Consider the following 16,706-nt stretch of genomic DNA (forward strand, 5'->3'; position numbering starts at 1 on the left):
ATCCCAGTGTACGTTACTCGGTGCTCCCTTTCGGAGGGCGTCTGTTCATGGACTTGCCAATTGCGAGTAATTCGGAATGTACCGTTGATAGTACCCCACAAGTCCCAAAAATGAACGAAGGTTCGTTTTCGTGTGCGGCTGAGAAAATTCTCCAATCGTAGCTATTTTCAGGTCAGCCGGCTGTCTCATGCCCTGACCGACATGGCCCAGATAAGTAACCTGCGAACAACCAAACCTACACTTTTTCGCTTTCATCGTAAAGCCGGCTTCCCTCAACCGTGAGAACACCTGTTTGAGGTGCGATACGTGTTGTTCCCAGCTGTCCGAAAAAATTGCTACATCATCAAGATAGGGCAAGGGGAACTCCTGCAAGCCTTTTAGGACAATATCCATTAACTTAGAGAAGCTAAACGGCGCGTTCTTTAGCCCGAAGCTGAGTGCGAGAGGGCGAAAAGTGCCTACAGGTGAGATGAATGCGGCGTAGCGGCTGGCACTTTCTGAAAGGGGAACTTGCCAGTACCCCGGCACGAGATCTATAGTTGAAATGTATTTAGCAGCGCTAACTCTTTCAATTCGTTCCTCAATGTTGGGTATCGGCTACAGCTGATCCCTAGTGATGGCATTTAACTTCCTGTAGTCAACACACGGACGAGGGTCCTTGTTAGGGGTTTCTACGAGTATTAGTGGTGACGTGTAGTCACTCTCAGCGGGCTCAATAACTCCCAACTCTAGCATGCGCTGTATCTCTGCCTCCATAATCTCTCTCTGTCTTGGAGACACCCTGTAAGGCTTTGATCTTACTAGTTCGGTTGATGTCAGCTCAATTTCATGCGTTATTAGTTCGGTTCTACCCGGCCGATCGCTGAATCTGTCGAGATATTCCCCTAACACCTCTTTTAGCTCATCTAGCTGCTCGGGTCTTAGAGCGTGCGAGCTTACCGAGTGTTCTACTACTTCTTCTAGGCCGATTTCAGAGTTTGAGGTCGCCCTATACTCCTTAAACTTGGTACTAGTGCCATCCTGCTCTTTGATGGTATAGTTAACGACTCCGATCCGCTCTATATACGGCTTCATCAAATTGCAGTGATATATCCTCACCTCCATTCCTGCAACCGGGCATTTTCAGAGCATAGTTAGTATCTGAAAGTTTGTGCAACACTTTAACGGGCCCGTCCAAGTGAACTAGCTTGTTCTTTCTTGAAGGTTTGAGGATCATTACCTGGTCTCCGGCGTTAAACGTTCGAAGCCTCGCATTCTTGTCGTAATAGAATTCGGCGTTCTTTTGAGCCACTCCCATGTTTTTTCCGACTAGTTCTTGGGTTGCGCTTAGCCGTTCCAGCAAATTTAGCACGTATTCAACCACTGTTGGACTCTCTCCTCTTTCCTCCCACATCTCACTTTACATTCTTAGTGGAGAACGGAGTGTCCTCCCATACACTAGTTCTGCTGGCGAGAACCCTGTCGCTTCGTGTGGAACCGTCGCAAAACGAACAAAGTTGCCGGCAGACAGTTCTCCCAGTCCTCCTTGTGCTCGTAACAGAGCTAGCGCACGCAAAACTCGCTTAAGCACCGAATGCCACCTCTCTACACTGTTTGACTGAGGGTGATAGACAGAACTGTGTATTAACTTTACCCCCAACTTTTGCAAGAATGTGGAAGTCAGTGCGCTCGTGAATACTGACCCTTGATCTGCCTGAATTTCGGCTGGAAACCCAACTCGTGCAAACACTGTCAAAAGCGCGTCTACTACTTCAGTGGAACTGAGCTCTTTCAAAGGGATTGCTTCTGGAAACTTGGTAGCCGGACACAGCATGGTAAACAAGTACCTGTAGCCCGATTTTGTTTTTGGAGGAGGCCCTACCGTGTCTATTACAAGTCGTCTGAAAGGCTCTGTCGTCTGAAAGGCTCGGAGAACATGCACAATCTCTCAACCTACAAGAATTACAGCAACCTCAGCCACAATCATCCACCATATTCTATGCAATCATAATAATATTCTCGCAGGTGTATACAATACGAGTATAGCAGATCACTCTCCTGTTTTTGCATTGATACCTAATGATGGACGCATTACTAGGAATGAACTAAATCCACGCACAGGTCGAATAAATTACTCGCTGCTTCGTGATAAAATTAAGAAGATAAATTTCTCTGACGTACTCACTGCAGACAACAATACCGAATGTGACAAGCTACTGAAAACCCTCTCCCGTGTCATCTCTGAATGCACAACAACCAATCATCACAGGTACGAGCAGCCGTTGTGTCCATGGATGACTAAGACTATATTAAGCGCCATTAAGGAAAGAGACACTTGGTATCAGAAGTGGAAACAGCAAAGACATAATATGTACTATTTACAGCAGTTTCGTAGCTCCCGAAATTTTGTCGTTGCAATCATTCGTATAAGGAAAAAAGAGTTTAACGCGCAACTGATCCGTAAGGCTCAGGGTAATTCTAAAAAGATGTGGGACATTATTAACAACGTAATTAGTGCACCTGTGAAAATGCACATTGCTCCTGACCGGATTGACACCGAAAAAGTTGATGAGTTTAACACATACTTCACCAACGTTGGGCCAGTTCTAGCTGACAGTATAACTCATCAGACATGTGATGTTAATTACCCGTTATTGTGCTGCACATTTTGCCTTAAACCAATAGAAGATACTCTAGTACAAAATATATTAACCGATATGAATGCTAACAAGGCGGCTGGTCACGATGGCATTACTGTCAAAGTTTTAAAAGATAACGTTGACCTCCTCTGCCCTGTTCTTACAACCATTTTCAATCTTAATATCGCACGCGGTACATACCCTGAAGCTCTAAAGATTGCTAAAGTATCTCCTATATATAAATGTGGTGATAATAATGACCCTGGAAGTTATCGACCAATCTCGGTTTTGAGTGTTATTAATACCGTGTTTGAAAAGGTTATTTCAATTCAATTGAAAGAGTACCTGAACACAAACAACATTTTAAATGAATCTCAGCATGGCTTCAGAACCGGTCGCTCTACGTCCTCAGCAGTACTAGAGTTGTCGCAGCATATAAACGAAGCACTCCATAATAATGAATTAGCCCTAGTAATATTTCTAGACCTCAAGAAGGCTTTCGATACAGTTATTCATTCCATACTACTAAAGAAACTTGGAATACTACGGTTTCAGTGCCAGTACTTTCAATTTATTTTCTAGTTACTTAACCAACCGACAGCAGTTTGTTAAAATTACTAATTTTACGTCTTCGTGTTCTTTTGTTAAAACAGGTGTGCCACAGGGGTCTGTCCTAGGACCAATTTTATTTTCTTTGTAGTATGTCAACGATTTTCCTTCAATTCTCACATCTGCCAAAGCTGTCATGTATGCGGACGATACTGCACTAGTGTTTACAGGCAAAACACTTCACGAAGTAATACAGATTGCTAACAAAGAACTAATCTGTGTTTCATCGTGGTTTGGTGCAAACAAACTTACACTTAGCAAAGCTAAAACTCACTACATGATTTTTCAGTCTAGGCATAGTCATGTTAACAGTGCACCCCTGCAAATATATCTTGATAATAGCCTTCTAGAACAGGTGAACACAATTAAATATCTGGGCGTGACACTAGACAGTAGTTTAAACTGGAAACCACACATCCCTAGCAAAAATGACCAATAGAAAAACCAATAGGCTATGGGATTATTGAACATATTGGTCTATAGGTATTGTATAAGCCTATTGGTGGCTTACTGGTATATATTGGTGCTCTATTGGCCTATTAGTAGTGTATTTGTCTATTGGCACTCTATTGGCCTATTAGTAGTGTATTTGTCTATTGGCACTCTATTGGCCTATTAGTAGTGTATTTGTCTATTGGTAGTGTTGCCTACTGGTCTAAGCACATTGTTCATGTATCAAAACAATGGTGCTATACAGCAGTGAGGACTGCAATGTGGCAAGCAGTCTATAAAAAGAACAAATTTCATTTGAAAGTAGGCATGTATTTATTTACAAATAATATTTACAAAATTACTTCTTCATCAGATCCGCAATCTTTCCAGCAACAAGCTTTCCGAGCATGTTGTGCCTCCTTGTTATGTCATCTTCACTGCTGCACCGCTTCTCAAGGTAGTGCCTGAAAAAAACTAAAATGGGAAAGTCAGCAAGTGAAAACAAAGATTTCGAAGTACTACTGAAAGGACAAGTATATATAGCATATTAACATGAAAAAAATGTGCTGATCCCACTCACTGTGGAAACAATAAGCAAAATTTGATGAGCCAGCAATAACAAAGAGATAAACATGGTAAGAAATCCAGAGTGGTCTTATATAAGACCTTTGCAGAGATGTGACATATGTCACATCTCTGCATGCAGTGAATTCAGTGACGAATGTATCTTGCAGTCACCCTTACTCACAACAGCATACCTTGCAGACATTTGTGGAGAAACACAACAGTGTTATCACCATATGGATAACAGCATCTATACCTTCATACATCAGAAAGAAAGCTTCACCAAACAGCCTTCCTACTGCAGCCAGTCTTGCCACACACACACACTTTAATGGGATTCAGCAAAAATGGTTGCGAATTATGTCATGGCTTCATGGTTTTTTTTTGGGGCACTTGCTCCACTACCTACCACAATGCAATGTTTAAATTTCAAAAGTAAATTGTATGCGATATGGCATATATGCCATGTGTTTCAAAGTGCTAAATTGCAAGAGGGAAATGAGGGGTAAGGTTGCTATACTGCAGTTCTTTGTGCGTCTATTGCCTAATGAACAGTGCATCTGATGCTGCACTGGAGTACCGAGGTTCAAATCCCACCACAAGACCTATAATTTTTTAACTGACTGACAGCTTGTGCCGAGTCATTGAGGCAATAAATTGGCCAATTTATACAACCATGCCAAGCTTTGGGAGGTAGGCAAAGAAAGCTTTGAATTGAAAACAGTATTGTTAAAAAGTGGCGTCAATCTCGAACACACAAGCCCTGAGCAGCTACAATTGGAATAATACATTGAGAAAATTGCAAAGGAACATGTCGCTGACTTTTGAAAGAACAGACTTATGGCTGAGGGGTGTATAAAAAAAAAAAAAAAACATGCTTTCTTCGGGGCCAATCAAGGAACATGACTGGATTAAAGCATACCTTTTAGCGCATCATACTTGAATGCATCCAGAGCAGGCATACTTGTAAAGCCAACAAAAGTTTCCAATGAAATTTGTTGAATATGCAAAACAGTAGCACTGAGGTTTACAGGTTAGGAATATATGAATCAGCTCCACGTGCGTTATGAGCGATTCCTTTCAACAAACAATGAAATTCATCTACGCCACCATTATACATACGTGAACAATTAACCCATGCAAATTGCTAAGCTTGCGGCCTTTTCCCTACAGTTTCTTACAAGTTAGGGCGATGTCATTGAGGGAGAGAGAGCTTTAACATAAATGAAGACATTTTGTTTTCCACACAACAATGTAATAACAGTATTTTCCTTCTCTGCTGTCAAACAGGCTGCATGTTGCATGTTGAGCTCTGTAATGTTCGATATCTGTAGAAGCTGGGCACGTGCCGCGCCACAAAAGGCAAAGCAAAACTTATGCGGCTAGACGTAAGAGTGAAATTTCATTACCTCGTCCAATGAATCCGCGCTGGACATTGACATTTCGCTGTCCTCACTGTCCGACGGGCGTGGAGGAAGTGGGACCCGCCTTGTCGGTTGATGTGCAGCCTCTTTTGTCTCTGCGCAAAATAAGAGCACAGCAAAATCAAACGCAGCCTAAATATAAGCAAATATTATAGAAGAACAAATGTATATATTAGAATTTAACTTACCAAACAACCGCAGGATCTGCGCTCGAAAAAAAGCCGCTTTGATGGTCATCCTTCCAGTGCACTTTGTACCACCTGTTGCTTTGGTAGTCTGAAATGCTTTGAGAGCTGAAATTTTTTATAGCTCCGATGCTAACGACATCTCGCGCGTCGTCGTCGCGAAATCTGATCGACACGTACTACATTGCAGCACAAGCACAAGCGACGAATACTCGCAATTACTAGAGCTACGGATGCAAGCCAACGCCGCCGACGCTACCGTCCAAGACCACGTGACCACGTTGTGTCATGGCAGCACGAACGTGGGCTAGCAATGGCTCTCGTCGGCTTGCATTTTCTTTCCCCCGTGGCTTTAAAAATGAGAAAACGAGCAACATACTTTTTTTTACTTTGCTATTCTTTATTTCTTGCTTTGCTTGCTATGCTTAAAAACGTTTTTGCATTAGGTGCATGAAGATAGTAATGTGAGAAAGCAAAATAATGTAAAACATACAGCGTCACCACGCGACGACTCATCGTCAAATTTTTTGCGCCCCTACACGTTTTTAAATTCTGTCTTTGTATGGTGCTCCGTGATTGTCTACCGTAATTGCCATAATTTTGTGTCTGTTATTTTGGGTTCCCGTAGTAGTGGTCACGTTTTACGAGAGTCCTTGCTTGGTGACGATCTCCGCGGCATTCCTCGCCTTCCGAACGTCCGTTTTTCTGCGAGCGATGGAAAATCGGGGCGTCGCCGGTAGCAGTGCACGTGAACCCGAAGAGGAAGCGCAAGTGCTATTTGAAGCCTGGAGCGAATTTCACGGTTCCACGAAGCACTTTTTCTTTATCAGCGTGTGCAGGGAAGCTCTAATCCCGGTACCAATTTGAGCTGCGAGCGGTCTCCGACTGTGGAGCCAGCGAACTCGCCACCTCACTTGGACGACAGCGTGCAACCAGACTACAATTGTTTGCCGGCTGAAGTGGACGACGTCGCCGAAAACACAAGAAATGACGATCGCAGCCGGAGATCACCGCAACATATCGTCAATGACCGTGCAAGCGAATAACCGACAGGGTCTGCACATGCGGATGCGGGCAGTGAAAGCAACTGCGTGGACACGGCGGACGGTGGACGACTTCATGAAATTGTTCTCAGGGGAACGTCTGCCAAATTGTGACCTGAGTGTTGCTGATGCAATGGTTACATTGATGGCGTACTCAACGTGAGCAGGGCTCAACTGGAGCGACATGGAAAAGCTAGTACATGTGGTGAACCTTTTGCTTGGAGCCGAGGTGCTGCCTTCATCTCAATATTTGTTGAAGAAGGCGTGGAAGAATTGGCAGAGGCAATTAGTGAAGCGCTACTACTTTTGTACGACCTGAAGTACGCCTGCTGCCAATGCTGAAGCACACAGTTTTGTTTGTTCAAACTGCAATGCCCGAAATTCGGCGCACAATTTTTATGCAGTTATGAATTTGCAGGAACAAATTGACTGCGGCACTTCTCGACTCACTTGAGAAGCAGAATCTGCGTGAGGTTTCAAACAAAAATACAGTGCTCACTGACATCACAGATGGAGCACTGTATCGCAAGCGTATGGAGGGAAGTGAGTGGAGCGACATCACTCTCACATTCAACACTGGTGGTGCCAGAGTGTTTAACTGTAACAAAACTTCCTTGTGGCCCATTCAGTGTGTGATCAATGAGTTGCCGGTAGCATTGCGCTGCTGGCACTAGGAACTAGATTTTGGTCGTTCTCATGTCTGATCATATAAACTTAAGATATTTTTGTCTTTTATAAAGGTTCAAGAACTTAATTACAAGTTCCCACAACACTCTTGCTCATTTATCTTTTTTTTTCAATGTGTATGTATGCTTTGCATTTAAAATAAATGTTTGTTCGAAACCAGCACTTTGTTCATGTCTGTACTTTCACTGTACCTGTATTGTGTTGGTCTGCACGAATGCCTAAACGTTGAAGTGACACGGAAAGACAGAGCTAATTATAAAATCTGTGCACGAAAACTATTAACTGCACACATTGAATTTGAGGTTTAAAAAGAAATATTTTTTTCCACACTGAGAAAGGAGACAAGAGCTACATCTAAAAGAATGCAATGAAGGTTGATTCTAGTGGTAACAGGAAACAGTATGCTTAAGGCACGGTGCCAAAGCACTGTCCAAGTTCTTGGGAAGATTTATAAGGATGAAAAAGGAAACTACAAAAGCCGCAGCCATTGAAAAAGCCTGGTAATGTGTAAACGCACGTATTTGTAGCATGTTTATAGCATGCCCTTAATGCCACAAGCCTTAGCAGTGATTTAAGAAGGAATGTCATTTTGAGTGATTTTGACAAGATGACGTACTGTCGGGCAGCAACTGCTTTTTTAGCAGCATTTAGGCATGAGTAAATTGCCCCGTACCCTCAATGGGTGAGAAAGAGATTAAGCTGGTGCATAAAGTAAGCTTGGGTAATCAAAGTCTAAAAAAGAAAGTGGCAGGTGTTAAGCGTTATACGGGGAACAGTTGGTAGTGCTGCTGTTGGCTCTTTTTGAGGTGGCAATAACTCAAAACGAGTAGGCTACGTGCACATGAAAGCTGCCAAGAAAAGCATTTCCTGCCCTGATGAACACAATTCCATTGTTGATATGCTCCAGCGACATTCTTTGATCAACCACTAGATCACATGAAGCCTTTCACTTCCTGTGAATCTTGATCTTGTTCAACTTTATACAAGTTTATAGCATAAGCATAATTTTGGGCAGAATATCTGCACAAGTTAAATTAATAGAGAATTGTTACTGAGCGACTAAGGCATCAGGTATTAGTAAAATTGCTGCCACATTTTGAAAAATCCTCGTTCATATATATTTCATTCATTCATTCCTCATACTCATATGACGTCAGTGTTTCATCCTTGAAAGCTACATCCGGACTGCCACCCCTCTCTTTTCGTCGTCGCATTGCTAGCCTCACCCTTTATCACAAATTCTTTTATTCTCCTCTCAATCAAGAACCGTATATCGCCGCCGCATCACGCATATCTCACCGCACCAGTCATCCCCTTCAAGTTGCCCGCCCACTATCACGTACTACTACGTTTTCAGCTTCATTATTTCTTCGAGCAGCCACGGACTGGAACGGCCTACCCCATGATATCGTCGCCATCGCTTCAACACCTGCTTTTCAAGAGCGCGTAACAGATCACCTTCAATGTTAAATCACCATCGCTGTTTGTTTTTTTCTCACTACAAATGTAATCCCACCCCTTATGTAACACCCCCTGAAATGGGGGCCTTTAAGGAATAAAACTGAACTGAACTGAACTGATTTGATGCAGTTTCTATTGAATGAATCAAAACTGCCATTTTATTAAGGTTGATCCAAATAAAGCTCTCGGTTCTACAGGAAATAATGTTCTACTGACTAAATTTGAACCAAGTAACTCAAAACTCCTAGCAGTATCCTGCTCGTACCAATAGCAACCACATTAGCCTTTAGGTTGCTAATAACACCTGCCACTTATTGATGCCCATTGGTACCAATACAAGCTCTACTGGCTCTATAGGACAAGTAGGAGTTGTCATCTATTTCACCCTATTGGTGCCAATACAAGCTCTACTGGCCCCTATTGGTACCAATACAACTTCTGCTGGTCCTGGAGGAAGAAGAAGTGCCTCGGAAGAAGAACGCCTATAGCTGTGGTCTCTTCATTTTCCTGTGTCTCGGACGTTTTTCAACATCAGAGACTGTGCAAAGGGCACAACGTCATCCTCCAGGATGGGGGATAGGAATCCCAACCAAGCGTTTGACCCTGGTCGTCCACCACTGGCTGCATCGAAGACAAGGGACCGTACTGGCCCTTCCACTGTCGCCCTTGAATCTTCCGACAGCTCAACGGTTGAAGAAATGGACTCGGACAACGATTTCACACTTGCCATGGGTCGCCGTTTGAAGAGAAAACTCAGGAGGACATCAACAGACAGTGAATCGTTGCCCAGGCGGGACAGCGGTAAGCAATCATTCACTATTGCTTACGTCCCTACCACAGCTACCGACGATCTGAATACCTTGAACAGGCAAAGTTTAACAGAGTACTTTGAGCGAATTGCGCCAGGCCAAGTCAGCGAGATCAGAATTAACGCACGGAGGAACATCCTTTCGGTGGACGTGAACAACAAGACAATTCTGGATACGCTAAAGGCTGCCACACTACTAGGAAACATCCCAGTGCGCTCCTTCTTTGCGTATGGAAAAGGAACCTCGACTGGCGTTATTTCTGACGTGGACAAAGAAATCGCAGACACTGACCTCCAGCGGCTTCTGAATTCCACCGCACCAATAGTGCAGATTCACCGCTTCGGTCAATCCCGGTGTATTAAAATAGTTTTTGACTCTGAAGCATTACCTGACTACGTAAAAGTAGGATACGTAAGACACCGTGTGCGCCCTTACGTGCCAAAACTGGTGCAGTGTCGGAAGTGTTTCAAAATAGGACACGTAAGCGCAGCTTGCAAGGGCGGAGTAACATGCCAACGGTGTGGAGGGGCCCATCAAAATGATAGCTGCGATGCTACTGCCCTAAAATGTCCTAACTGCGCCGGTCCACATGAAGCGACATCGAAGGACTGCCAGAAAATCAAGGACGAAATGTCAGTGCTTCGAAAGATGGTGCGGGACAACTCCACTCACAGACAGGCTGCTACATCGATACGCCGCCGCAGACGTCGATCGCGACACAGACGACAGCAAGACAAGAGTACTTCTCATACCGATGGACCATCGACCGCATGGCAGACTCCTCGCTTGCCAAGTTTGCTTCTGCGATCAAGATGCGGGCCCGACGTGCCTTCTTCGGCAGCAGCACGTGGAACACATGCGCTGCATAAAACGACGCTTCCGCCGACCGACTCTGACATTGACTGGCCGTCGCTCCCACCCAAACAAATAGGCTTAAATGCGCCGGGTGATGTGTCTGCAAGGGTGGTTGAGAACGATAAGTCAGAAAATGAAAATGTACAAAGTATGCTGAAACAGCTGATAACTACGATGCGTTCACTTCTCTGCGGACTTCAGACGCCGGTTGCTAAGACCGCGCTACATGTTCTAGATGCTTTGGAACCGCTCCTTGCGGCTCTACAATAAGGCATCATGGCCCTCTCTTTTGAAAACCAATTACGAAGATCTGCAATAATGCAGTGGAATGCCAGAGGCCTACGAGGCCGCCTCGCAGACTTTCGGCAGTGGATGTTCAAATACCAGTTTCCCGTGGCTGTAATATGTGAACCAAACATGACATCTTTACTACGCGTATCTGGATATGTGCCTCTGTGGTCAAGAAATGATCACAATTTAAGCAAAGTGCTCACTTTTGTCCGTCGGAATTTAACGTGCCTTCGTAAAGACATTTCTGCACACGCTTCCAACGAGTACGTTTGCATAACGCTGAAGTACAAGCGGCGCACACTCTCAGTAATTGGCGGGTATATACCCCCAAGATCGAGCATAGACTGTTCATATTTGCTGTCCATACTGAAAGCTTGTCCGGGTCCGCACATAGTCATCGGTGACTTCAATGCCCACCATCCCATGTGGGGCTCTGCTTCGACGAACGCCCGCGGTAGAGACTTGGCTGACTTCATGCTTAGTCAAGGCTTGATGGTGATCAATGATGGCTCGCCAACATACCTTCGAGGCTCTTACTACAGCAGTTGTCTTGACATTGCGTTCGTTTCAAAAAGCCTGCTGTCTGCTTCACGATGGTGTACTGATCTCGACACCCATGGAAGTGACCATCTACCAACATATGTTCAGTTGAAATGGTTACATCCCCCAGCTCCGCACACTGTGCGTTCTATCGATTGGCCGGCGTTTCGAGAATCTGTGACCACCGCATGTCAAGCCATCCAAGCACCATCCAATATTGAAGATGTCATCGCGGCAACTTTACGTGACACAACAAAACACCTCAGTGCACCTTCACCTAGATCATCTATTGATGACCAGTACGAGCGACTTCGCGCGATACGGCGTCGAGCAGAACGAAAATACAGAAGGACCAAATCACCATTAGACGTCACTGCATCACGCCGGGCTCAGCGTCATGTCCTGCGCCACCTTGACAAGCTTGACAAACAACGCTGGAGATCATTCTGTGGCTCTCTGGATCCGAGAAAACCTCTATCTAGAATTTGGCAAATTGTACGAAGCCTTCGCTCGCCTCCACAACAGCTTCACCCGTTCAGTGCTGTGGCCATACGGCAAGGCCGGCGTGAGGTTGACGTCGCCGATGACTTTTGCAAATTACTCGTGAGCTCCTCGAACGATATACCAACCCATTCACGATTGACTTTCCCGTCATCTAGTGATCACCGTCTGGACGCGCCTTTTACCATGCACGAGCTCGACGCTGCAATATCTTCTTCCCGCCGATCAACTTGTCCAGGACCAGACGGAATTACATACTCCGCGATTTGTCATCTTGGAGTAGAAGCTCGAGAAATTCTCCTGGCGCTCTACAACTCTACGTGGGACACAGCAACTGTGCCTAATCACTGGAAGTGCAGTCGTCTTGTGGCTTTGCTAAAACCTGGGAAATGCCCGCAGGATCTCTCACATTATCGACCAATAGCCTTGGCAAGCTGTGTCGGTAAAGTGATGGAGCGAATGGTACTGAGCAGACTGGAATGGCTACTCGAGAAAAGTGGTGGACTTCCTGATTTCATCAATGGATTCAGAAGAGGCCGATCATCCATTGACGGTGTGATCGACCTATAGTATCTTCTGTTCAACAGGAAAAGAGACGCCGTCGTCTGGTATGCGCAATATTTCTGGACATCAAAAGTGCCTACGACAACGTCTTCCACCATTCGATTCTTCAGGCGCTTGAGGATATAGGTGTTGGTGGCCGGATGCATGCGTGGCTGCAGAGTTACCTCAGTGGCCGCACCATTTTCATGTCCACTTTGGATGGCGAGACTGATAGACATGAAGTTCGCAGGGGTGTTCCGCAGGGTGGTGTCCTTAGCCCAGTATTGTTCAATATGATACTGGTGGGCCTTGCAGACGAGCTACCTGAAACAGCGCGTATCAGTACGTACGCGGATGATATCTGTATTTGGTCATCTGGGGTCACACGTCCGCAAGTGCGTGCAAGGCTTCAACGTGCGGTTACCATAACGGCGAAGTACTTGCGCCGTAGAGGCCTGCAACTCTCAGCTACTAAGTGTGCAGTCATGGCATTTACGCGCAAATCGATGTCAAATTATCCAATCGTTGTCGACGGAACGGCGCTCCCTTTAGTCACCCACCACAGATTTCTTGGCGTGATAATAGACCGCAATCTTTCTTGGACCAAACATGTTACTGCGCTTAGGGCTAAACTGTCCAACTTCATACACGTTCTTCGTGTAATATCAGGACTGAGATGGGGGCCATCTGAGCGAAGTTTGCTCCAAGTGTACCAGGCACTTTTTGTGGGCTACATACGCTACAGCATGCCTGTGTTATCTAACATGGGGTCATCTTGTATACGCACGCTGGAGAGCCTTCAGGCTCAAGCACTACGGATATGTCTTGGCTTGCCACGCTGCACGTCAACTAAGGGCACAATAGCGGAAGCACGGGCTTGTCCTATCGACATATACAGGTCTTGTGAACCCGTGCGAACCTATCTTCGCCTGCTAACCAGACACTCATGCCATCCACTGTCAACGCTTCCAAGCATCAACCTTGACTGTGCTTTTTCTAAAGCTATTGCATGTCACGCAAGCATTGTGCCTGCAAGATTCCAGGTAACCGACATCCCCGCGACACCTCCATGGACATTGCCAAGACCACTAGTGAGGCTTCAGATACCCGGAATTAGGAAGAAATCTCACGTTTCCTCCATTGGCTTGAAGCAGCTCACCCTGTCCCATATATTTACTTTATATAGTGGGACTGTAGAAGTATATACCGATGGTTCGGTCACGCCATCTGCCACAACGGCCGCATTTGTCATCCCACAATTTGGAATTACTCAACGATTTCGATTAGACCACAAATCGACATCTACGGCAGCGGAACTTGCGGGAATACGGGAGGCTGTCCGTTTTATGAGAACGCAGACACCCCATAAATGGACAATATTGTGCGATGCCAAATCAGCGCTACAGGCGCTAAAATACTTTTTAAACAAAGGACCATACTATCTGCTCGTGCTGGAAATCGTCGAACTTTATCACAGTGCCGAGTTAAGTGGCCACGTGATCACCTTTCAATGGGTGCCTAGCCATTGTGGTGTTTTTGGTAATGAACTCGCTGACAGTGAGGCAAGATCGGCCTCCCCTTCATGTGATGAAGTACGGATTGCCTACTCGCGACCTGACACCAACTCCATGATCAAGGCACTCATGCAGGACCTTACAAAGGCTTACAGAGCCCACTCTGATAACATTCACAGACGTTTACGTATGATTGACCCAGACGGTAAATTCTGTTTGCCCCCGAAGCTTACACGGAGCAAAACATCATTGCTACACAGGATTCGGCTCGGCGTTGCTTTCACCCGTCGCTACTCACAGCTCATCGGCCAATCGAACAGCCCTGATTGTGTACAGTGCCAGATGCCCGAAACACTGCAACACATACTGTGCGACTGCCCAGCATATATGCTGGAGCGAAGGACGTTAGAGAGTTTCCTAGCCAGCGTTGGCAGACAACTACTGTCGGAGGAAGCTATTCTCGGTCCATCGCCTGACACTGCAATTTCAATGCGTGCCACAAAAGCATTGTTGAAGTTCCTGCAGGACACCAAGCTCGACGAGCGGCTCTAGCGAGGCAACTGTCTCATATACATAAGCACTCACCACTTCTCTTATCATCATCATCCATCCCAATACTTTCACTCCCCTTCCCTCTTCCCCAGTGCAGAGTAGCAGACTAGAGCGCACTAGCTCAGGTCGACCTCTCTGTCTTTCCTATCAATAAATTATATTCATTCATTCTGCTGGTCCTATAAGTGACAAATAGCTGGCATCTATTTGACCCTATTGGTGCCAATACAAATCTATTGGTTCTATAAGTGACAAATAGCTGTCCCCTATAGGTGCCAATACAAATCTATTGGTTCTATAAGTGACAAATAGCTGTCCCCTATTGGTGCCAATACAAATCTATTGGTTCTATAAGTGACAAATAGCTGTCTCCTATTGGTACCAATGCAAAGTCTATCGGACCTATAGGCAAGAAATAGATGTCACCTATTGGAACCTATGGGTACCAATAGAATTCCAATAAAACCGATAGAGTTCCAATCAGTTACCTATAGAACCCACAGCACAGCTCTATTGGACCAATAGAAAATTCTATTGGCATTTTTGCTAGGGATTGATAATGTATGTTCGAAGCTAGCGTCAGCGTGTTATGGGCTCTTAAAGGCGAGGGCATGCTTCGATATTTCGGTACTGAAAATAATCTACTTTTCTCTCTTTCATTGTCATATGACATATTGTTGCGAATCATGGTCGTCCACATTTAAAACATATTTGGATCCAATTTTGCGCTTACAAAAGAGAGCGGTGCGGATAATGACGTTTTCTAGTCCATTCGAATCCAGCAGTCATTTATTTTGCAGGTTGAAAATACTTCCCTTTACCCTATCCTCCGAAATGAAAGTTGCTATTTTAGTGAATAACATAATAGGTCGCAATCACTCATTGTCGTTTAGTATATTTGTGATTCCTACACGAAATACTAGACACGCCACTAACATAAATTTCAATTTACCAGTTACCCGAAACACATACGGTCAAAGACTAATTCAGTATCATGGTACAAAGATATGGAACGCCTTACCAATAGAAGTGAAGAGTGCCAGTAACATTTTATTTTCCATAAAAAGATTATATCTCTCAAAAATTAGTTAAGAATATTGCTTTGTCTTTGTGGTGATATTTTTTCTGTAATACTATTCTATTGTTGCAGTGATGTATGTTTTCTTTTTTCCGTCTTGTTTCTCATCCTGTACAATTATGTATAATCAATATACATTTGTTCGTCACTGTCCTGATCGCCGCAGCATAAACGCATGTATACCACATGGGCCCACACTAGCCTTGGCTATGGGCCCAACAGTTGTTTGCTTGTGTTGATGTACAAATTCATGATGAATAAATAATGTCTAATGTCTAATGTCTAATTAAGGGCACAACCTTCAGTGGAGCTTTCCATGTGCCTCCTGGTTTACCAGAACGCTGGCAGGCGTCACATGATCTTACAAAGTTTTCTACATCTTTGAAACAGCCAGGCCAGTAGTATTCCATAAGCAATCTTTCCTTTGATTTGTTTATGCCTAGGTGGCCGGACCACCCATTTCCATGACAGAGACTCAAAAGGTCCTCCCTGTACTTAGTAGGTACGACTAACTGATCTAAAATCCTACCCTTTCGATCTCTGTAGTTCCGATACAACAATCCTCCTCTCTCATGTATCGTCACGTTGCGCCTAGCAATGCCTTCTTTAGCTGTGTCATGTTATTTAGCTTAGCTCTCATCATTCTTTTGCTCGGCTGCCAGTGACTCTCTATCCACGCGTAAGAGCTGATCAAAGTTCCAGGGTGTCTACCAAGTTGACATTTCCAAATTCCCTGAGTTTTCCAGGTTTCCCCTGCGCACCTTTGCGAAATTCCCTGAATGAGCCAGAACTTTGTTTTATGTCAAGACAGGCTGACACCACGTCGCCCCATGCTGTCATTCTCTAGTAAGCATGCTGAAACAAAAAATGACTTAATCCAGTTTGAATAGTAAGGAGTAATATCTATATTATTTAAAAAGAAAACAGAAGGAAGGTGTTAGTAAAATGCACAGCGAAAGAAATGGTAAAGCCCATTCCAAATTGAGTCGAACATTTTCAA

The 16,706-nt window shown here is 44.7% G+C and overlaps 1 long non-coding RNA gene across 1 annotated transcript; it reads right to left on the minus strand.

Moving 5' to 3' along the window:
- Positions 1–3,979: 3,979 nt before the first annotated feature.
- LOC139055323 (uncharacterized) lies at positions 3,980–6,098 on the minus strand. The gene is made up of 3 exons (XR_011511671.1): positions 5,836–6,098; positions 5,633–5,742; positions 3,980–4,133 (listed from the first exon to the last, which is right to left on the minus strand). It is a non-coding gene; the product is annotated as an uncharacterized lncRNA (long non-coding RNA).
- Positions 6,099–16,706: the final 10,608 nt, after the last annotated feature.

Source organism: Dermacentor albipictus, chromosome 2 (assembly GCF_038994185.2).
Source record: "Dermacentor albipictus isolate Rhodes 1998 colony chromosome 2, USDA_Dalb.pri_finalv2, whole genome shotgun sequence".
In the NCBI taxonomy this organism is placed as follows: Eukaryota; Metazoa; Arthropoda; class Arachnida; order Ixodida; family Ixodidae; genus Dermacentor; species Dermacentor albipictus.